Here is a 23,477-nt window from a genome sequence, read left to right on the forward strand (position 1 = left end):
TTTTTACATTTTCTTTCCAAAATGATGAAGGGATGAAATAGAGGAAGCTGGTTCAAAATATAAGATGAATCCAAAGATAAATGCAAAAAGGCAGAGAGTAGCATTTTAGTCTTGAGTGATGATGGGGAAATTAATCATATAAGCCAAATTTGAGATTATGAGTTTTCAGATGGAGATGTCCATCTTGAATTTTTTTTCTAACTTGAAAAGCTAGTTTGATGAAAGACAATATATTTCTAAGGATACATTAAAAAATAAGATGTTCTTATTCAGTTTGTCATTAAACCAGGAAGGACTTCAATATACCAATATTTTGTGATGAGACTCACAAAAAAGGTGTATTATGGTACTATCTCAACTTCTGTGATGCTTGAGCACCAAAATTTACTTGTTTGAGACTTTGTGTGTTTAAATTTTTATGAAATTTTAAATAAAGTTTTTATTATCTCAATTCTGTAAATTTTTTGTAAAATGACTTAAAATATAAAATATTAAAAGGCCTATTTGACTCAGATGGTAAATGATGCTATTTTTCCTGGTATGCCAAGGGTTAAGTAGAAACAGCTAACTAGTTAGATGATAAACATTAAGTTCATAAAAATACTAGTTACTAAAAGTACTTGAATATAACAAAAAAAAAAAGTCACAAAAGAGACTATTACCTGTATGGTTTGGGAAACATCACATCAAAGCCTATATTCTTTATTTGGTCTTTGACTTGTTAAATGATGTTTTTGTCATTTATCAACACTTGTTGATATTTTTCCTCTATTAACATTTTTTTTTACTCTGAGAATTTACTGTTTAATGAACATGGCATTTCATTTTGAGAAGATGAAAAAGTTCTGGAGATGGATAGTGGTGATGTTTGCCTCAACAATGTGAATATACTTAATGCTGCTGAAGTGTGCATATACAGATGGTTAAAATGGTCAGTTTTTTTGTTATTTATATTTTACTGCAAATTTAAAAAACTAAAAGTTAAAAAATTTAGTTAAATTAAAACACAAATTGCCTTCCACAGAATGCTTTCCTTAATGACTGCTTTTATTCTTACCCATGCCTTTATTTGGGGTGTTCTACATGTTTTGGACAGAATTGCTTTTATATGGATATTGTACTATGTGGGGATATGCTCACAGAAGTAAGCAGATAGAGGATATAGAATCCCAAATCACTCATTTTGACACTTTTATACAATGGATCCCATATCAATTTGAGCACACTATATTATTTATAATTAATACCAATCTATAATTAATATCTAACTAAGCTAGCAAATGACTAAGTACTCTGATTCCCACAGTTCTTTTGGAGCTACTGTTTTGTATAATGTGAGGGTCGTAGGCTTACAATGTGAGGGTCATATATAGGGCTGGGAAGAATTATCTTGCTGAGATCTTCCTTTGTATTTCTCCAGTTTCTGAGTCAAGCTGCATGTAACAAGAGTCTGAATTCTTACATTTGAATGTTCGTATCCTAGACCCACTGGGGTTCAAGCTTTGCATCTGTTCCTTACTTGTCTGGTTTCCCACTGGTTTAATTGCATTCCACACTATCCATATTACCATCCACACCTACATGTGATGTTTTATTTTTTGGTTTCTAGAATTTGATGGAGGGACCGTGAAGTCCACAAGAAGGCTCATTTATAAGAATTCAAATAAAGACAGATATTATTGTCTCATGTCAGGAGGCATGAGAACCACAGAGCACAGGGAGAGATAAAACCATGTCTACATGAAAACTAAGTTTCTCTTGATCTGCTGAGGTTTATTATGAACAAGTTTCCTGATAAACTGATTTTCTTAAATATCCTGCATTATACTAAGATGTATGGAGTTTGCATAATGAACTGTGACACAGGAAAAGTGTTTTATATGTTCGCTTTGAAATTTCTTTCTATTTGTATGCTTTATGTTACTGTCACATTTCTAAGTAGACTCTAGTTTTTCCTAGGAAATTGAGATGCTTTTTACTCTATTCATTGCAGGGATTTTCCTGCAATTTTTAAAAAAAACATTTCCACCAATGGGGTCCTTTCAGAACACCTACAGAGGATATAAAAAATATATTGTAGTGCATTGTATTGATGTCAACAGAACTGTGTGTTTTCACCCTGGTGTGATGTCAGAACAATGCAGTGCATCTTTCACTGTGCCAACTCACTGGAATAAAAGACCCATTCAGAGAGAAACCCTTGGATGGTCACAGTTTTTAGGAGTTTTTATGCATGGCCACACAAGCTTATAACTTTAAATTTTTCTTACAATGCATTATATTCTCTTCCCATTGCAGCTGAGCTTTCATACTGAAAAGTGAATATTTTTATATATAGCAGCTGAAACATGTATTCATTCTTTGGTTAAAAAAAATAAAAAATAAACACTTTTGTGGAATGCTTCTATCCCAAGGCCAGCGTTAGCACATTTTATTCATGCTACTTTCTAAAACCCCTGGTGTTAACCCTGACAGCAGAATGTGGAGTTCATAGATCTCACCGTCCAAATTCCCAACCCCCTTGTATAAAGGATTGACAGCTGTGAGTGTGGATGGTACTATGAATGTTTCAGAGATGAAATTAAAACATTTTGTATTTAGATGTGTAAAGTAAGCACAAAGCATTTCCTTTTAGGTATTTAGGGTTTGGATGGAAAGAAATAGAAAATAAAGCACTCTGCCTTCGTTCTGGAATTCTCCTAACACTTCATTTTGTTGTTCTTGTTAAACTTTTATTCCCCCAATCACAAAATTCAGTTGTGAATAGTGACAAAATTGGAAAGTATAGATAAAAAGAATAGATTAAGCTACCTTGGAATGCCCTTTCCTACCCCACTCAGAAATGTCCATTGTTGTTGATATGTTGGTGTGTGTCCTTCCTCTGGGGTGTATATGTCACAAGAATGGGTCATAGTGAACTTGTGGTATTGTAACCTCATTCTAATCAGCCGATGATGAGCCCTTTTCTATGTTGCCTAAGTAAATATTCTAAAGCATCATTTTTAATGACTACAAAGCATTTCATTATAGAGGAGACATTTGTTTTAAAGCAATAGCTTGATTACGACATGTTATATTTAGTTTTTTGTTTATTGCTATTTAAAATTTTCTTTTGATTGTACAGCTGAGTCACTATGTGCCCTTTTTCGCCAACTGATGGACTCTTGGGCTATCTCTGTTTGTTTGTTTTCCTGTTATAAACAAAATACCTGTAATCATCTTGGACACATATCTTTGTGCATATGTAGAGTATGTTATGTAGTATAGCTTTCTGTAAGAGAAATGTTCCAGCAATAGGATGTGTGGCTTTTAAAATTTTAGCATATATTGCCAAAGTATTATATTAAAAGTTGTACCAGTTTATACCCCCAACAACAATGTCAATTTCCATTTTCCCACATCTTCTTGAGCATTATAAAAAAATGTTGCCAGCCTTATTGGGCAAAAATTCACATATAACTTAATTTTTATGGCCTTAATAATTTAAAAAATCTTTTCAATGTGTGTCAACTGTCTTTCCATTTCAGTGAATTATTTTCTGTTTGAATCATTTGTGTATATTTCTATTAAATTATGTCTTTTCATTGATTTATAGAAACTTTTAACCCTTTTTAAAATATGTCTGGCACATGTGTTCTTTCAATCTTCATCTTTTTTTTTTAAAGATTTATTTATTTATTTGAGAAAGAGAGATCAAGCAGAGGGAAGGAGCAGAGGGAGGAGGTAAGAGAAACTCAAGCAGACTCCACGCTGAGCACAGAACCCAATATGGGGCTTGATCTCATGACCCTGAGATCACGACCTGGGCTGAAACCAAGAGTCAGATGTTTGACTGTACCACCCAGGTGCCCCATCTTCATTTATCTTTAATTTTACTTGTGGCTGGTTTTTTTTTTTTTTTTTTTTTTTTTTTTTTGCTGTACAAATATTTTTAATTGTCCAAATTTTAGCCATTTTATGTGTGGCTTCTAGGTTTTATGCCTTTGCTAGGAAAGGCCTTCTCCTCTCAAGGGCTATAAAAAAGTTCATGTTTATTTTTTATGTTTAGATATTGAACCCATTTGAAATTTGTTTTTTGCTTAATGGTATGAGGAGGAAATCTTTTTGCTTCTTCCTCAAAATATCCAATTGTTTCTAAACCATTTCTTTTCTGTACCATCTCTTGTCACTCATTTCAAGTGCCAGCTTAATATAAATTGTCATATTTATTTGAATCTCTTTCTCTATTCCTTGCTCAAATAATATATGTTTTTCATTATTATAGCCTCATAATGTGTTTTGCATCTGAAAGGAAGAAAAAAACTTTACTTACTTCCTCAAAGGAAATTGTTTTGTATAATTTTTACTCATGGTTTGGGAGAGTCCAGAAAAGCTGTACCAGTTTACACTCTCAGAGGCAGTATATGCAAGTGCTTATTTCACTTCACCTTACTAATACTTGTACATATGTATTGTATATAGTTTACATATATTTTATAAGTTGCCAATTTGGTAGATGAAATATAGTATCTGAAACCTTTATTGTACTATCCTTGATTAGTAGTAAGGCTGAACTCTTTTCCTACGGTTATTCAGTTTTGCAATTATTTTTCAGTATTTTCAGGTTAGTTCAATGTGCTCATGTTTCACTAACAGCTTGCCTTAACTATGGACAGCAGTGGTTGATCCAGGACCAGGACAATTCTGAAACCAAAAGCTCAGGAGACTTGTCCCATTAGGGGACCAGGATAGTAGCCAACCTTTATTCAGCTCTATTCTGAAAACTTTATATCCTGTGGCTTATTAAATCCCCTTAGCATCGCTTGCATCACTAGTGAGGGAGGCATTATGTCAACCCCCACTTTCTAGTGAAAGATGGGGGCTCAGGTTGATACACAACTTGTCAAGGCCATATAACTGATAAGTGGCCGGGCCACCATGTGAACCCAGGCAGTGTGACTTTGGAGTCCAGATGTTCCCACTGAAGGGTCTCCTCAGTTTGCTGCAATTTCCCCAGGACAGCTGTGGGCACTTGCTGAAGGAGTGTGCCCCAGAGGCAGGACAGTAAAGGTAGAAACAGTTGCCTGTCCCTTTAAAAGTCAGGGTCTTAAAGTCTTTGGAAAAGTGGAGGTGGGGAGGCTGGCCTCAGAAGCACTGTTGGAGACTCACTTTTCCATGGTAGGAACTCTGAGGTACACTCGAATTATTTTTGGTGGCAAAAACCATGTATATTGAAACCATTTCTAAGTAACCATTTTAAAATGCTCAAAATGCTGTGGTGGCCTAGCCTCTAAGTTCCTTGTGAAAAGTGGTAACATTCTCTGTCTCTGTGAAAAGGCATCCTCATCTGGAAGGGAAGATTGTAATTACTTATTTATTAAAAAAAAATGCAGAGGAGGCTGTTACTGCTTTATCTGATTTAATTGCCTTGACTTTTAAGCTTGTAATGTGGTAGATGGCGAGCAGATACTAGAATTAGAAATGTTAGTTCTGGCATTTTCTTACTAATAGTATCTTTTATCCACTTTTACTGATTTTGTGAAGTTTAGTTAAAACTAGTTAAATTTTACCTGATGCAATATGACTATTTAAATAAAAAAATAGGCAGGTGGCAGTTTTCTTTTGGCTTCCACATTTGGCTAAATTAAGAGGAAGAAAGGGTTCAGTTGGGTTCTGGTTACCTCTGTTTTCTTACTAGATTGCTGTCTAAGGTTTAGGGATAATCTGAGGGGAGTGGAGGGAAAGAAAAGAAATATGAAATCAAATATTGGTAAGAAACAAGTCTTATGCATGCAGGTTGTGCTTTGTCCATAGGTCTAAACTAGGGTTGGAAGTATATGTGGCCACCTGTCTGAGCAGTAATATTAGAATCATATATTGATCATTATAGCATTGATGAATGTCCTCCTCTCCTCGTTTGCAGGGAGCTGGATTTATAAGGTGACATTTTAGAGGAGAGGTTCGAACCATAGATCATCTTGCCAAAACCCTGGGTCTCCCTTAGTTCTATCTGAGCAAATGGCGTTCTCCAATGGTTACTTGCACCAAACTCCTAGAAACAAGCCCTTTCACTTCTCACACTCAGTAGATTTTCAATACTGTCAGTTTTGTCTTAAAAATACACTTTCATTCCTATTTTTCTCCTTCTTTTCTGGCATCATCTTTAAACTATGATCTCTTACCTGGACTTTTTTTCATCAGCTTCCTAACTGGGCTCACTACTTCTATCACCAGCCCCTTCCCCATCAATTTTTCAGTAGCCTAAATTATCTATTAAATTTCTAAAAAAAAATTTTTAATTTTGAAATAATTTTATACCTATAGAAAAGGTGCAAAAATAGTGCAGGACGTTCCTCTATATCCTTTACCCAGCTTGGAAAGCCAGGAGATTAACACTGATGCGGTACGATTAACTAAGCTAACAAACCTTATTCAGATGATACCAATTTTCCCACTAATGTGTCTGGTCCAGGGATCCAGTACAGGACCTCACATTACATTTCATTGCCCTGTCTCTTTAGCCTCCTGCAACTTATGATGGGTCCTCTGTCTTTCTTTGTCTTTTGTGACCTCCACATTTTTGAAATGTACTCATCAGTTCTTTGGTAGAATGTTCCCCAATTTAGGTTTGTCTTTGTTCTCTACCATTAGATTGAAGTTATGCATTTTTGGCAAGAATTGTCACCAAAGTCATGTGTTTGTTCTTCACAGAACATCCGGCGGGGGGCTGAGTGTCTTGTAAGTGTAATAGGTCTTGCCACAAACCTTCAGTGAGTTTCCATCTCTCTGAGGAAATACACATTGTGTATTCTAGCCCCTGTGTACTTTAATTCATGCCTTGTGGAAGGGCGAAAACAAACCAAAAACGAGGAGTTTCATTCTCAGTGTTGAAAATAAGGGATGGGACTGCCTTTCCTTCCCTAATCTTAGAACACTTACTTTAAAAAAACTCATAAGTTCTTCCACTGTCTGTTTGAAATGTATGTAAATCTCTGTAAAAGCTAAAATAGACTCTTACTAGCTTTAGGACCCAGGACTGTGTTTCTCAAGGCCCTGGGAGCCATCTCTTTGAAATGTCATCATTAAGGAAGATAGAGCCCCTTACCTAACTCCCAGAGTCTGTGGGAGGATAGAACTTAACTGCAGCAGGCGCCTCATTCCAAGTTTTAAAACTACTTCTTGTCATAAAGAGAAGTTTATTTTTCCTTTGAATAAAGCCAATTAGCTAACACAGATGGTCACCCCACTACTAAGTAAATTTAGGAGCAACTGTGTGACAAATGGTGCTGTCAAGTCCTCTTACTTGACTAGTTGTTTATCCTCAGAATATGTATGTAATGGGTTGTATCTACTTGGCCATGTAGAGGGGTGAGATGGCTTGCAGTCTTTGGAATCACTTAGTGGATTGCTTGTGATGAGTGTCACATTCTGACTTAATGCTTGTTCGATTATAAAACTGTTCTCTTTCTCATCTACATTTGTGGAGAGGTTTCCTGGATTGGGAGAAGATTTTGTTTTTAATTCTATTTCCCCAACACTCTTCTCCATTAACTCAATGTGGCTTTCTTTCATGTCTTGAAAAATCCCAAACTGTTACTGGCTCTGATTTTTGCCTAAACCCTCCATCTTCCTCTACCTCTCTATAAAACTGGTTCTTCCCATTCTTGACTGAGCTTGTGTATGATGTCCCTAAAGAGGCCCTCCCAACTACCCTGTCTAAGGAAGCCACTGTTTACACCAGACTATCACATCATCCTGCATATATCTTACAGAGTAACTTAACACAATCTGTACTTACAATTTATTGGTTTGTTGACTTTTTTTGTAGTGTGTTTTGTTTTGTTAGAGTACAAGGTCTAGGAGGAAGAGATTCTCCTCCACCCCCAACCAGTCTCTCTTGTTTGCAGCTGAATTCCCTATACCTACCTAGAATAGTGCTAGCACCTGTTAGGTGCCTGATAACTATTAGTCGAATAGAATGAACAAGATGGACATGATCAGCACATTAGGGTGGTTATATAATGAAGATGTACATCTACTTTTATCATATTTATTTTCTACTTGTAGAGAAGTCTTAAACTACTTTTAGCAGTGTTTGTGTTTGATGAGCATATAACATGGTTATAGAGAGGAAGGAACCCATGAACATACCTTCATACTTGAATAAAAATAGGCCCCAATCCTTGTTTTTCAAATAGGAACATGTATAATGTTAAAAAAAAAAACACGCAAATATTTTAGGAAAGCTTTCATGTTAATTTTGGCTCCAGCTGGGGCTATTTGAATTGTAGCATTGACTAATTGGCCAGTGTGAACATCAATTAGTCCTGAATAAAGAGCAGGAGAGGACTGCCAAGAGGGAGGAAGTGGGGATTCAGGTCCTTTAGCAAGTCTACTAGGAATCTTCACATCCTTATAGGGGAAGCCTTAGAGTTTATGCTGACATTTGAAGGAAGGCTTAAAACAGTGTTTCTCAAATTTGAGCATGCATTGGAGGGCTTTTTAAAGAGTGGTTGCTGGGCCCCACCCTCCAAGTTTCTCATTTAATAAGCCTGGAATGGGGCCCAAGAATTTGCATTTCTAACAATTTTTCAAGTGCTGCTCCTGTTGGCCCAGGCACTGTATTTTGAGAGTCATTGGTTTAAAGTGTTGCTTGACTAGAAGAAGTTGATAGAGTTTGTTTATAACAATTTTTGGGGGAGTTGATAATGTCTTTAAAAAAATTAAACAAAGGTTACATTCTTTTTAATTGCCAAGAAAAAGGATCTCTTTTTCTATGCTCCTCTTTTCAGGCCTCCAGGTCTTTATGTTGGGTCTTATTGAATATGTCCTAGTTACATCCATCTTTTTAATTAATTCTTATGGTTATGCATCAAATTAAATATTATTATTTCCATTATACCCAGGAAGAGTTTATGCTTCAGGATTGTTTGATTGCTGTCCAGTTGTTCAAACCTACTCAGTGATGAAGCTGGAATTTCAACAGGGCTATCTGAACTTGAGGATTAAGCCTCTTTTGATTGTGCTGCTTCTCAGCCAGAAAAATTCAGACTAATTTTAATTTCAGACTAAATGGTAACACCTTGAGGTGTTATGCAACTAAGGAGGAAGTTACTCATTTGCTTGAGGTGAGCCTGATCTGATACAGAAGGTTGGTTAAGATAAAAAAGGAAAAAAGAAGGTCCCAATGTGAAGTATAGCGTCTAAGTGTATTACTCAAGAAACATGGCAGACTTGCTTACCAAGAGGGTTGGAGTATTTTAAAGTTAACTCTAGCAAAACACTCATTTTCTCTATTAGTCTGAGTAATTTATCTAAGTTGCAAAAACAAATTGACCTTTTTTGATCTAATTGCCTACCTGAGTCAATGAATTTTTTATCAAGAGACACTGAAACCAAAGAGGTTTTCCTTAATATTCTAGGAATGCATGGATCACCTTGAAAATCTCTGAAAAACTAATAACAAGAAGCAAAGGGCTGAGTTCATAATTGTTTCCCTTTCTCTAAGCCAAAATTGATGGCCAGTAGGAAGGCATTGAAATCCAGTGCACACTGACACTATTTATAAGGTCTTGATATTTTAGACTTGTAGTGCACCATTCATCCTAGGATCATAAAAGTGGTTGTTAAAATTTATACCATATTAGTCTGATTAACACTCAGATGGGTAAAAATAAAGGATTGAAGAGAAATATTTATTTCACAAGGGTAGGGACTTTAATATACAGAAAGCTGCATAAATCTGCAGATGTTCTAATTAGATTCAGCTGAACTACTTCAGAATGCAGGATAACATGGATTTACTCTGCCAACAACTAAGAATAACTTTTCTGATGCAAAAAATGTTCAAGTTTCAATATTGAAACATAAAATACCCCAGCCCAAGGGATAGATTCTTTTCACATCAATTTCTTCATTGGCTCAGATTCCTCCAGCACTTAAGTTACTTCTTTATTATAAGTCTTAAACAGAATTCACTAAATGGTACCCTAATGGTACTCTTCCCAGGCCATAGTACCTGGAATCCTATTTTCTGTTAATAGTTAAATGTTAACCTGAGATCACTAGAATACTGTCAAGCAAGTTATGCACATGGTGCTTAATTTACAATCAGGGAGTAGTTTAGGCAGTGAGAAAATCTGGTTCTTAAAGAGGATGACATTAAGGAATCAGGGGATGTATTTCACAGGGTATTTTTGTCAGTCGATTTCCATTTTTTTCTTGAATATATGTCATTTTTTTAATCTCAGGAAGTTATTTCTGTGTGCTGGCAGGGTAAATCTATGTCGTTCTGCATTTAGAAGTAGTTCAGCAAATCTAATCAGAGAATTTGTTGGGGCCCAAGTTATAGCCAGGGTGGGGCATGAACCCTTCTCCTGCATGGGTATCCTCCTGGGTCCCCAAAGGCCTGGGAATCCCTTTGGTATCTACCCTGAAAGAGTTCCTTCAGCATCAGAAGGCTTTATACTTCCAGAGAACCTGGCTGTCAGATCCAGCTGGGCATTTTGATTTAACCGTTTCAGCTCTTGGAAGGCCAAGTAAAGGAGAATGTTCCTTTTTAATGGATGTCAAGGGGGAACAGGAGAGATGCTTGTCTAGAACCTCATGTCCCATCAACTGCCTTTTAGACAAACCAATCTTTGGTCAATATTCTCTCAATTATATTTGATAAGCCAACCTATTCTCCTTAATTAAAATGTTGGCAGGCAGTCTTCATGTGAATTTATGCCAAGGATTTGTTATAATCTCCCTGTTTTGTGATTTCTCATTTTTAATAGTGGAAGAATAATTTCATAAACCCTTCTGAAGAAGAGTTTCTGTAAACAATTTTATCTCCTGCATAATCTTTTTGGATCTCTGCATAGTTGTGTGGAACAAGAAAAATAACATTGTCCAAATATGCCGTGTTTTAATTTATTAGTATAAGCAATATAGTTGTGAAAGGCATTTGCAGGAAATCGATTTGAAATAGATGGTACCATGGCATAAGCATTAGTTTGCAACATTAGAAACAATGAACATAGAAAATCAACATTATTTATAGACTTACCAATGACCTACTACTGTAGAATCTGAGTCAGGAATATTATAAAATGTGGAGATCCATGTCTCACATTTACATTTAACCTTTGGCTGTTAAGTACCGAAAGAGCATTAACTTATTTCCCTGTTAATCCTACATACAAACTGATATTAAGAAAAACTTACCAGTGATGTTAAAAAAAAAAATCCCAAGTCTGGTCACTGATTAAAAAAAAAAATCAAATATGCCTATGACATAAAGGGAATTTGATACATTTGAGTTCCCAGAGCCTACTCTACATCGCCCTTCTCATTTCTTAGGCATTTCCTTTCTCTCCTCTCTTCTATCAAAGGGTAAGTTGGGAATAAAAAGGATGGAATTGGAATAAGCTTATTAGAATGCTTAGCAGTGCATCATACAGGGAAATATTGGCAGATGAGTTTCAACATGGGTAAAATGAGTACAAGAATGATTAGTGCCTCTTCTCATTCCAAGACAGCTTTCTCTATTAGCATGAATACTGGAGATGCAGCTGCACGGGTGGCAGAGTCTGATATGCCAGAGCTAGGAGATATTCTAGGGAGAGCCAGCTCCTCACCACCCATCAGATGTTCTCAGCCCAAGAAGGCCAGTCCGTCGACTCTGGGGATACATCCGCGTGGCAACCACTTCCTCTATCCATGACTCAGGCCCAGGTCATCTGGGCTTCCAAGCTATGATAATAATTGTTCAATCTTTATTTACTCAGTTCATATGGGATGCCATTGGGACATCAAAGACTGATCTTAGGTGATCCCTGGATTCTCAATTCTGAGGTTTATTTTTAAAAAATTGTTTAGGGGATCCCTGGGTGGCTCAGCGGTTTGGCGCCTGCCTTTGGCCCAGGGCGCGATCCTGGAGTTCCGGGATCGAGACCCGCGTTGGGCTCCCGGCATGGAGCCTGCTTCTCCCTCCTCCTGTGTCTCTGCCTCTCTCTCTCTCTCTTTCTCTCTCTCTATCATAAAATAAAGAAATAAAACTTAAATTTTTTTTAAGATTTATTTATTTATTTATTTATTTATTTATTTATTTATTTATTTATTTATTTATGAGAGACACAGAGACATAGACAAAGGAAGAAGGAGGCTCCTCGCAAGGAGCCTGATGGAAGACTCGATCTCCAGACCGGAATCACACCCTGAGCTGAAGGCAGATGTTCAACCGCTGAGCTACCCAGGCATCCCTCAATTCCTAGATTTATTCACCAAACTAGGTTTCTGTTGGGACACTGTGCTAGCTGAAAACACACAATTTTGCCTTTGTCTATATGCTCTACAAAAAATAACTTGCTCGTTACTTGTTATCAGTTGATACTTCTAGACAAGAACATCTGGCCCCCATGAATTGAACCTTAGAAATAAAATTGTGTTGATATTAGAGTGATTTGTGTACTTGAATCTGGTAGAAGCACTTAAGAAATAGGCAACACCCTTGAGGGAAGAGAGAAGAGGGTGTCTTCCTTCTGCCTCTTCTGAATTATAGGCTTTACATCACAGTAGCAAGATCTCCTTCAGATCTAGGTTCTACACTTACTCCATCTTCCTCTGTTCGGTTTTAATTCCATATAATCTCAGTTATGTGGTATATATCGGAGAAGAGAGTCCAGCTTTTGCCTTAAAAATCTTTCACAAGTGAGCTAAAGAGGAGAATGAATTTTTAGATGATTATCTCACTAACTGTATCCACCCCCATGTTAAACAGTATATGCTTTACTCTGTACTGTCTAGACCTGACAGTCTAGACAGAGTTAGTGCTCATTAGCAGGCTGGAGAGGTCCTGGATCTGCTTTGCTGGGCAGTATGATGTCACGGTTTCCCCTCTTGCGATAGAATTTGGAAAGAGGTTGAGACTAGAGGTCGGGGAGAGGGACATGCAACAGGAAGCAGCCCTATTGTCCTCTCACTTGGTAACAGTCTCGCAGTACAGCAACACATTCAGCTCCCAGGATAAAAGCAGGTGTTTTGCTTTAATTAAGACCAACAAAGACTTTTCTGTTCTCAATAGGCTTATATTTTTAGACGCTAAGGTAAGGAGGAAGAGAACATTATCCCATTCTGTGCATAAAAATAAAGATTCAGCATGAACTGCATAATTAAGAACTGAAAGGGGGAAAATGCAATTCAATTAAAACTGACAGAATAATACACGGAATCAATGGCTTTATTTGGTGTTTAATGATGATACTGTTTTCATTTCATTATACATGAGTCATAACCAGCTTTGCCTTAGTTTAATTGTATTCCTTACAGGGTAAACCGAAGTATGCAATTTGCAATAGACTCATCAATTAAAAAGAGGCTTATTTAAGATTATCATAAATTGATCCCCAAGACTGAAACCAAATTTTTTTCCATTCCCGTATATCACTCTATTGGAATGGTGAACAATTTTAGGCAGGAATGGAGAGAGCTGTTGGTAGGGAAGAGGAGGAACAGTGCGCAAAGGATAAAGCCTGATTTCTATGAAAAAAAATTAATGATAGTAAGAGTGTTTTCCAGTGGAGAAAATGATATGGCAATATATTTTTGATCCAGTGAGCTGAACAAAACACGATGAGATTTTAGGCTGGAGAGGAAACGCTAGATTGAGCTACCTGTATAAAATGAATCATGGTATTGGCACAAAATCAAGTGTAACCGGGAGATAGCATTTCTATATATGGTCTGATAGCCATAAAGATTTTAAAATTGGGGCATGAGACCCAAGGAAAGCAGAAAAGAGACATATGTGTTATAAGTTAGGCTACTTGAGTACATCATGGAATTAGCGGTAGAATATAGAAAATTTTGCTGTTAGGCACATTAATCACAGAAAACGTCTCAGATGTTCCACTTAGTAGAGTTTCATACCACTGCCAGTGCTCTGTGAATACAGCTGAGTATTCAACATGAATTAGCGGTGAATACCGAATAATTCTAGGGTCAGAATCCGTCATAATGAAATGTGTCTATCTTATATCTTTATTCCATTAGTTGTGTGGATAAAAGTTGTGTGCTTGACTAAATTTCAAGTGTACTGCATAAACAAACAGATTGAGGGACTCTCCTTTATCCATTATGGCTCTGCTCTCAAGAACTGATAATGGATTGCATCTGGGGAAATAGTAATTTTTCCCCTAGTCAGACAGTCAAGGGAACTATCCTGTTCTCCTTGGACAAAGAGTGCTAGTTACCCAGGACGTACTTATGTAGGCTGGATCTTGTCATAGTAAGCATAGACTTCTAACTCCCTTCTACTTTCTGATATGAGAATTCTCTTTCTGACTGGGCAGTGCTAGACCAACTCTTATACCAATGATTTCTTTATAATGACCTGGAATGGACAGTGGGAAAGCAAAGGGAAAAGTACTTATGCAAAAGCCTTAAAGCCCACAAAGGAAATAAAACAGGAACACTTGCACTTTCTGGATATGGAGATAATCTTAAATTCATAATAATGGCCCATCTTTAAGGAGCATTTTTTTTTTTTGTATCTTCTAAGAAGATACATGCTTTTCCTCTCCTTGTTTGTTTTGTTTTGGACATTGAAAAAAATATCAACATGGGGATTGGTAGGAGGGTTTTCAGATATTTGCATGGTATCTGAAAGACCCAAGTTTTGGTATACCAAGACTCAAATGTTGATTACATAGCCAGATATAGAGTTAAATATGTACACTATAGATATATTAACTTTATACATGTGCAAATAATCCTAAGGAGACCAGAATTAAGTTGCTATTACTCTTTTCTTTCCAGGTTCTAGGATTATTGTTGGTAAAATAACAGTTTTCACAGGATGATTATTTTTTTTTCTTTTTATTTATCTTTCTTTTTTTTTTTTAAAAGATTTTATTTATTTATTCCTGAGAGACACAGACACAGAGAGAGGCAGAGACACAGGCAGAGGGAGAAGCAGGCTCCATGCAGGGAGCCCAACACGGGACTTGATCCTAAGTCTCCAGGATCAGGCCCTGGACTGAAGGTGGCATAAACCACTGAACCACCCGGGCTGCCCTCACAGGATGATTAAAAACAAGAGGTAGCATTTATAAAGCAGGTGAAACTGTGAAGCTGCAGTGAATAGGACATGTCCTGTGTATGATTTGGATGCCAACTGTGACAAGCAAACATTGACCCGTTCAGACTTTCTTATTCATTCTAGCTGAAGACAGCATTATTCAATTGCTGGACAGCTACACAGGTTTAGAGATGTACTCAGTCGCTACGCAACAATAAATTTTGCTGCCCTTTTCAGGATTCAAGCAAATGACCTTGATCTTGTTGCACTGTGGTTTAGCTCACAGAACAAGTGAGTTATAGATAATGTTTGGCCTTGTGGTATTCATTCATTCTTTTTTTCTTTTATTTCTACATTCAATAAATATGTTTTGAGCATCCCATAGGACTTAGGCATTATATCAAGTGTTAGGTACTTTGTCTAATAAATACGTGATAGCACGTACTGTGTGCCAGGTATTGACTCACTTAATTGTCTAACAACTTTATAAGGTATGTTTCCCTTGTTTTACACAAAAGGAATCTGAGTCACAGAGAGGTTGAGTAACTTGTTTAAGGTCACATAGCTAGTAAGCACAGAGCTGAGATTAGGATCCAGACAGGCTGGGTCCAAAGTCCATGCGCTCATGCTCCTAATACCAAGTCTCTTCTCTCCTGGAACTTTCAGTCCAGAGGGGACACAGACAACAAACAGAGAAAACTATTTGCTTAGATGAGAATATTTCTTGAAATATGGAGAGTTTAGACAGGGATGGGGAAGTATATGGAGAGGAAGTAAGGAGGACAGAAAGATAGGTGGGTCCCAGAAAGTCTCAGGGGTTTGGCCAACCACCAAGAAACTCAAAGATGCTGAGAGCTGTGGTGATCTGTTCGTATGTCCTGGATTGATGTCCATGGAAACTTCAATCCCTTTCTCAACCAGAGGGACCGGCAGTATCTTAGAGCCAGGCAAATGGGGTCATGTATATCATCAGAGAGGCTCTGGTGTCCCAGCATGGCAAATAAGCTAAAACAGTTCCCAAGTTCCCAGGAACACAGTGGAGAGAACAGCCAGGGCTGAAGTAATCATGTACACAGTCATTAGGGATATCTCGAGAGACTTCATGTAGATGAATGGCAAATGCCTTCAACAGTATCTTACTACTATGAAAGCTCTCTCTTCTCCCCAGAAAGTTAGACTGATCCCAGGAAAAGGAGTTGCTGAATGCCAGGGATGAACTCCCAGGTACCCCCACAGAATGGAGATTCAGAACAGAAGTGGAATAATGGAAAAATAAAGCTGATCTCTTACACGTCTGAGTTTGTGGAGTTAGGCTCTGACTTGCTTCACATAGAGGCATCTTCCAGGTTTGGTAAAAATTCACCTGGAGCAGATATTCACACTGTGGGTTGATTACAAACCCTAGAATTAAAGCCAAGTCGCTTGGAGGCACCGAGTGTAAACTGTGGGAGAACTGTCAGAGAGGAGGTCAACTCAGAAATCACTGCAGGTTTTGGAAATAACTGTGGTCTGTCATAAGGTGGAGCTTGAGAAAACACCAGAGAATGTTTTAAACCCTCTGGGCAGATTAAAAGGGGGTCTTTGGAAGAAAGACAATGTCAAGGTACTCAGAGTTTTAAAATTTTAAGAACATTTTTAGTAATTTAAATTACTGGTTTCACGAAGAATACCTAGAAAAGGTGAATTCTGAAAATGATTTTTATGGCTTCTAACTTGGACTGTGATTTTTCTAAAATAGTTATTCTAAAGAATAGTTGGTCTTTTAGCAGTACCCGCTAAAGTCAGAATACTGTTCTTTAGTCTGAGAAATGGCCATCAAGGTAAAAATGAATTCAAGGGGGATCCCTGGGTGGCTCAGCAGTTTAGCGCCTGCCTTTGGCCCAGGGCGTGATCCTGGAGTCCCAGGATCGAGTCCCGCATCAGGCTCCTCCATGGAGCCTGCTTCTCCCTCTGCCTGTATCTCTGCCTCTCTCGCTCTCTGTGTCTCTCATGAATAAATAAATAGAATCTTAAAAAAAAAAAAAAGTGAATTCAATACCCCCTCAGTGGTGTTTGCTCCTAATTTGCTGATGATGCATGCACTTGTGTATACACACGTATGCAAGCATGCATGCACACATGCACACACACACAGTCATGGATGGAGATACTCCGCCTGGGGAGAGAGTTGGGAATCTGGCTTCACTACAAGGCTGGTGCACAATCTCAGAGGGGGATGGATGGTTTCTTGGTCTATTGGGAAAGTACCTGTTCTTCTTCTGAAAAAGTTTTGCTTTCCTTTTATAAAAAGAAATGAACACTTTTTCATAGACTATTCTCCTAACTAGATCCCACACCTAGTAGTAAAGCCATAAATAGGTTGTTTGGGGGAGTGGGAGTCTCAGGAGAGAACCTAGGAGTGGAGGTTAGGCTTGGAGGGTTCCCATTTGCCTCTTGAAACAGCCATCTATTATCAAGATTAATGAGCATGACAAGGGTTGAACTGGGTACCAGCAGCCAGAGACAGCTCATGCATCCAGTTGTGTGAGAGTCAACAGAGTCAGGCCTATCAGCATATTTAAAAGGAACAACCTTGCTGTTGTATGGATAACTAATGGAAGGGAGGGAAATATTTTAAAATGCCAAGGCCACTGTACCAGTTTAAATTATTTTATAATTTTCTTTAGCAGTATTCACCTGGTTGAGTACCAGAATAGAGAGGAAGAATGCTGGAGGCAGATGAAGATGGAGGAGACTGGTAAGTACTGAGAATGGCATTTTTGGGTTGTCATGGGAGGTGGTAGATTGTTTATAGTGAGGGCACTTGCACAAGTAAACAGAAAGATTGGAGGTTATGATCAGAGAATAGGGTTTTTTTAGTGTCAGAAGTTCTAGATGGTATGGATTTTGGAATTGATGAGGCTGGAATGTGATCAAGGGCTTCAGTGGCTCAGATAGTGTGAAGGAGAAGGTCACTGGAAGTAAGGAGATCAAGGAATTGAAAGCCAGAGTTGGCAGGGGTCATCCACATGAATGTGGAAGGCACCAAGAAAGAAGACAATCAGCAAGGTAGAGATAAAGAAGACAACTCAGACCTAGAAACGGTTCTAACAGTAGCTAATACTCCTTCAGCGCTTATTAGGTGCAGTGCACTGTTCTAAGAGCTTTATATATTATCATTGCCCCATTTTATAGACAAGGAAACTGAGGCTCACAAGCTTTATATATTATCATTGCCCCATTTTATAGACAAGGAAACTGAGGCTCACAAGAGTTGATGGACTTGCCCAAGTGACATTGCTGGCGAGTCTCATAACTGGTTCTCAGACTTGGGCAGTCTGGCTCTAGCGCCTACATTCTTAACCACCTTGGTCTGTCGGTGAATGGGAAGGTAACATGGCAGGTAACAGGGAGCCACTGGGTATAGTGTGCAACTTAAGCAGGAAAGTTTGCAAAGGGAAAAGGAAGTGGTAGTCTTGGGCAACTCAAATTCTTGGCTTGGCAGAGTGAGAGGCACTAATGACAAACCAGCCTCCATTTAAGAAAGTGGCAGGTTCCAGACAGCAGTTCCTCTGGGGGGAGCAGAGTTTTCCATTAAGGCAAGGAAGTGGAAGGAGCATTCTCTGAAAAGGTAAAGCATATGGGAAGTCTCCCAGGCCCAGTGGGAAGGTGGATAGGTAGGCAGGGGAAGGGGCGTGGTCAGGTGTACAGACCAGGTACAGATGGGGATTTGATGATACTGGCCAAGTGGGCTTGGGTTTCTAGCAGCTGTTGTGGCCTCAGGGGTTCCCTTTATAACTACAAGTGAGGCAGCTATTGGTAATGCAGTGGGTATACTTTGCTCGGGCTGATGTAACAAAGAACCACAAACCTGATGGCTTAAGCAACAGAAATTACTTGTCTGTAGCTCTGGGTGCTGGAAGTTCAAGATCACAGTGTTGGCCACGTTGGTTCATTCTGGGGACTCTGAGGAGGAATCTGCTCCATGCCCCTCTCCTAATTTCTGGTAGTTTGCTGAGAATCTTTGGTGTTTCTTGACATGTAAAAGCATCCCTGAGATCCCTACCTTCATCTTTGCATGCTGTTCTCTGTGCTTGTGTCTATGTCCAAATTTCCCCTTTTTATAAGGATACCAGTCATTTTGGATTGGGGCCCACCCTGTTCATTTTAACTGATTCTATGCAACAGCCCTAGTTCCAAATACAGTCATATTCTGAGGTACCAGGGATTAGGACTTCCACATATGAATTTTGGGGGGACACAATTCAAGCCAGAATAGTGGGTGTCAGGGACATTGCTCACTTCTGGACACTCCAATTCATTCAGTATTCATTCTGAGTACCTGAGCATTCAAGACACTTTACTAGGTATAACAGGGAATATACTGATAGACTGAAACAACATCCCTGGCTTCAGGGACCTGGAGTTGGTGGTGGTAGAAGGAGCCAGTGGAGTATGAAAAACTCAGATAACGAAAACAGGAGTAGAATCTGATAAATGCTATGTGAGATAGGAGCAGATTGTTACTTACATAAATTAAAAGATGATTTGAGAAGGGAGGTGAAGTCTTGCAGCTGATTTGGCTTATTTTTGATTATACAGGTAAGGGATCTCATTTCCGAAAATGTCAAACGACCTCCTGAAGGTCTTCCCTACCATAATCTTTCAATTACACCATGTATATAAGCACACTTGCAGACCCATTTTCTAGTATGTCAGATGTCTTTGAAATGTATTACTTAAAAAATTATTTTTATATAACTGGTCAGGAAAAAGATTACATGAGCTTGTAAACACAGTGAAAAATAATGTTTGAAAGAAGTCAGAGACATTTATATCCAGAGCAAAGTGACTGAGCTGTTGACTAAATATTGACTGTAAATCTTCAGCCTCCCACTATCCACAGGTGCCAATCTGCCTACAGTTATACACAGTTTATATCATATATATTTGATGCCAAAATGCACAGTAAGTTTCTTGAATCCTTTAAAAATAAAATCACTAACCACCTTGAATCACTATGGTCTTCTGCTCCCTTCATAGCATTCATCTTTCCTAATTGAGGTCAGAATGAGCTAGGAGAAATGAGCTAGGCTCTGCACTTAGACCTGGACTCTTTTTGCACCAACAGATAAACATTGATTATTGCCAATGCAATTGCAATATTGAAAAATACAATGTGGAGCTGGGATCCATGGACTAGAACTTGATAACCATGGGAGCAAAATGTCTGCCCTGAGTTTAAAGGTGGTTAGGATTTGGTAGGTGTTGTGGTGTATGGTGTAGAAAGCGTAAGAAAAAAGAGAAGATGAAGAGGAAATTGATCTTACCCTTTTGGATATATAGTGAAATTTCCCTAAGAAAGTGAAATTATCTTAGGAACTATCTTAGGGCAAGAGGGGGTGAGAAGTGGAAATCTGGAATCATTGATTCAAAATAGAATTTCTGATTTATTTTATGCAAATGGAAGGTAGGATTGGCTTTGTTATTGACAGCATTTAAGACATCAGGTCCCTGGGTTACAGATGGGTCTGATTCTTGGCATTGGAATGCTTAAAGTCCCATAAAGTTGACCCAGACAGTGATCCAGGCACTAGAGATGAATTTGCCATCTCGTTTGTGGCAGTGAGGAACCATAACCAGGCAATGCATCATTGAGCCTCTGATTTGGGAAGGATAAATACGGGAAAAAAAACCCTTTAGTACTTTTTTAAAAGAGCCTATTTTTAGGGCAGTTTTCAGTTGATAGCACAATTGAGTGCAAGTAGAGAGTTCCTATATCACCCCTGCCCCCACATATGCACAGCTTCCCTCTATTAGCATTCCCCACTGGAGTGGCACATTTGTTATAATTGATGAACCTACGTTGACACACACACATCATTATGATCCAAAGTCCATAGTTTCCTTACTGTTCACTTTTGGTGTTGTGTAGACGAATGAATAATGACATGTGCCCACAATTGTAGTATCATACAGAGTATTTTCACTGCTCTAAAAATCTGTGTGCTCCACTTCTTCATATATCTCTCCCCTCAACTCTTGACAACGACTGATATTTTTACTGTTTCCATAGTTTTAGCCTTTTCCAGAATGTCATTTGGTTGGAGTCATACAGTGTGTAGCCTTTTCAAATTGGCTTCTTTCACTTAGTAAAATGCATTTAAAGTCTCCTTTGTATCTTTTCATGGCTTGATAGCTCACTTCTTTTTATCCCTGAATATTTCATGGTCTGGAAGTACCACAGTTTATCTCTTCACCTATGGAAGGACCACTGTGGTTGCTTCCAAGTTCTGACAATTATGAGTAAAGCTGCTGTAAACATCTCTGTGTAGGTTTTTGTGCAGACCTAAGTTTGCAAATTCTTTGGGTAAATACCAAGGAGTGGAATTGCTAAATTGTATGATAGGAGTATACTTAATTTTGTAAGAAACCACTAGACTGACCTTCAAACTAGCTGTACCATTTTTGCATTCTTGCCAGCAATGAATGAGAGTTCCTAGTGCTTCGTGTCCTTGTCAGCATTTGGTGGTGTCAGTATCATGGATTTGGGCCATTCCAATAGGTATGCGGTGGTGGTATTTCATTGTTTTAATTTGTATTTGCCTGATGACCTATGATACAGAACATCTCATAAACTTATTTGCCATCTGCTTCTCCCTTTGCCTGTGTCTCTGTCTCTCTCTCTCTGCATCTCTCATGAATAAATAAATAAAATATTAAAAAAAAAAAAGGGCAGCCCAGGTGGCTCAGCGGTTTAGTGCCGCCTTCATCCCAGGGTGTGATCCTGGAGACCCCGGATTGAGTTCCACGTCAGGCTTCTCTGCATGGAGCCTGCTTCTGCCTCTGCCTGTGTCTCTGCCTCTCTCTCTCTTTCTCTCTCTCTCTCTGTGTCTCTCACGAATAAATAAATAAAATCTTAAAAAAAAACCTTATTTGCCATCTATATATCTTCTTAGGTGAGGTGTCTGTGTACTACTTTCATGGTTCAAAATCTATGATGAATGTGTACATTTTTAATTATGATAGTCAAGAAGTGGTTTTAGCTCTTTCTATTGATTTTCAAGTAACAGCACTATCCTCATTCGTCTCTTCTCACCTTCCTTTCCTTCCTTCACTTATGAGATACTTCAGTGCATGATACATGGCAGTCTCTAAATTGTGTTTAATACATGTCAGTGATATATAATGATAAAGCAAATGGACATGGTCTTTGCCTTGACCTTTGGAGGGAAATGGATAGTAATGATATAATCTACAAATAAAAAATTGTGAACTGTGATAAGGTGATCAAAGAAAAGGTAAGAGAGCTATGAGAGTATATAAAGAGAACGCTGACCTATAGTGTATGGAAAGGGAAGACTTTCCTGAAGTAATGGTATCTATGCTGAGTTCTGAAAAGGCAGGGGCATTGACAGGCATATCATGAGATAGAGATAGCTGTACGGTGGGTGAGAAGGTTCCAGAACAACTGCAAGGGACCAAGATTGGAGTAGGCCAGGTGTAACAGAAGAACTAAAAGAAGGCCACTGAGGCTGGGGTACCAGCAGGAGAGAGGCAAGAAAGCTGGAGGAGTAGGCAGGAACCAGATGGCCAAGGGGTAGGACACTTTTTCAGTGAGCAGTGAGATAAGCAAGTCTTAGCACTGGAAAACAGTCTCAGAGCTGCCTTGGGAGATGTTGCAGGAAGCAGACTGGAGCAGGAAAGAGAAGAGGATATTAGCTTGCACCAGAGTGGCAATGGAGATGAAAGAAGAAGACTCATTTAAGAAATATTTAGGAGGTGGAATAGTTTTTTTTTTTTTTTTTTTTTATTGGTGGAATAGTTTTTTAATCTCCTTTTTCACTTGACGTATTGTGGATTATCTTTCTACATTTCAAAAATGTAGGCTCACCTAATTAGGTTTCCATAGTAGTTCATGTGGATCAATAATGACATATTCAATAATATCCTATTGATAGACTTTTTTTTTCAATTATAAATGACTCTGCAAAGAATACCCTTTATGTATTAATTGTCTGGTTATTCCCTTAATGGATATTTTACATTTGATGCCAAACGAACTCCCAGAAACTTTGTCAGTTTATTTGCTCATAATAAAAGTTTAAGAATTCTGCTTTCCATTTGCCAACCCAGTATATTGTCAATATTTTTTTATTTTAGCTGGCTAAGATAGTAGTTAAAGGAAATTTAATATCTTAACATGCATCCTTTTGATTCCTGATGACACTGACTATATTCTCACATGTTTACTGACTGACCATTTATATTTATTCTTTGGTGGGTTACTTTTAATTTCCTTTGCCCATTTATCTATCAGGATATTCTTCTCCCTGTTGACTTAGCATCACTCTTCTGTAACATTTTTTATATATATGATGCAAAAATGTTTGCTGGTTTTTTGTTTGCCTTTTAATCTCACTGACAGAATTTCCTAGTTCATTTTGTTTTGTTTTTA

General features: G+C 38.1%; 1 protein-coding gene and 1 long non-coding RNA gene across 4 annotated transcripts in view; one reads left to right on the forward strand and one right to left on the reverse strand.

Annotated features, from left to right (window-relative positions):
- Positions 1-23,477, reverse strand: part of CDH20 (cadherin 20) — a 215,236-nt gene that overhangs the window by 134,824 nt on the left and 56,935 nt on the right. The window lies entirely within an intron of this gene.
- LOC140630884 (uncharacterized) overlaps positions 17,708-23,477 on the forward strand; it is a 61,056-nt gene continuing 55,286 nt past the window's right edge. The window contains exon 1 of the long non-coding RNA XR_012028574.1: positions 17,708-17,777. This is a non-coding gene — a long non-coding RNA (uncharacterized lncRNA). The remainder of the gene's footprint in view (positions 17,778-23,477) is intronic.

Source organism: Canis lupus, chromosome 1 (genome assembly GCF_048164855.1).
Source record: "Canis lupus baileyi chromosome 1, mCanLup2.hap1, whole genome shotgun sequence".
NCBI classification, from domain to species: domain Eukaryota; kingdom Metazoa; phylum Chordata; class Mammalia; order Carnivora; family Canidae; genus Canis; species Canis lupus.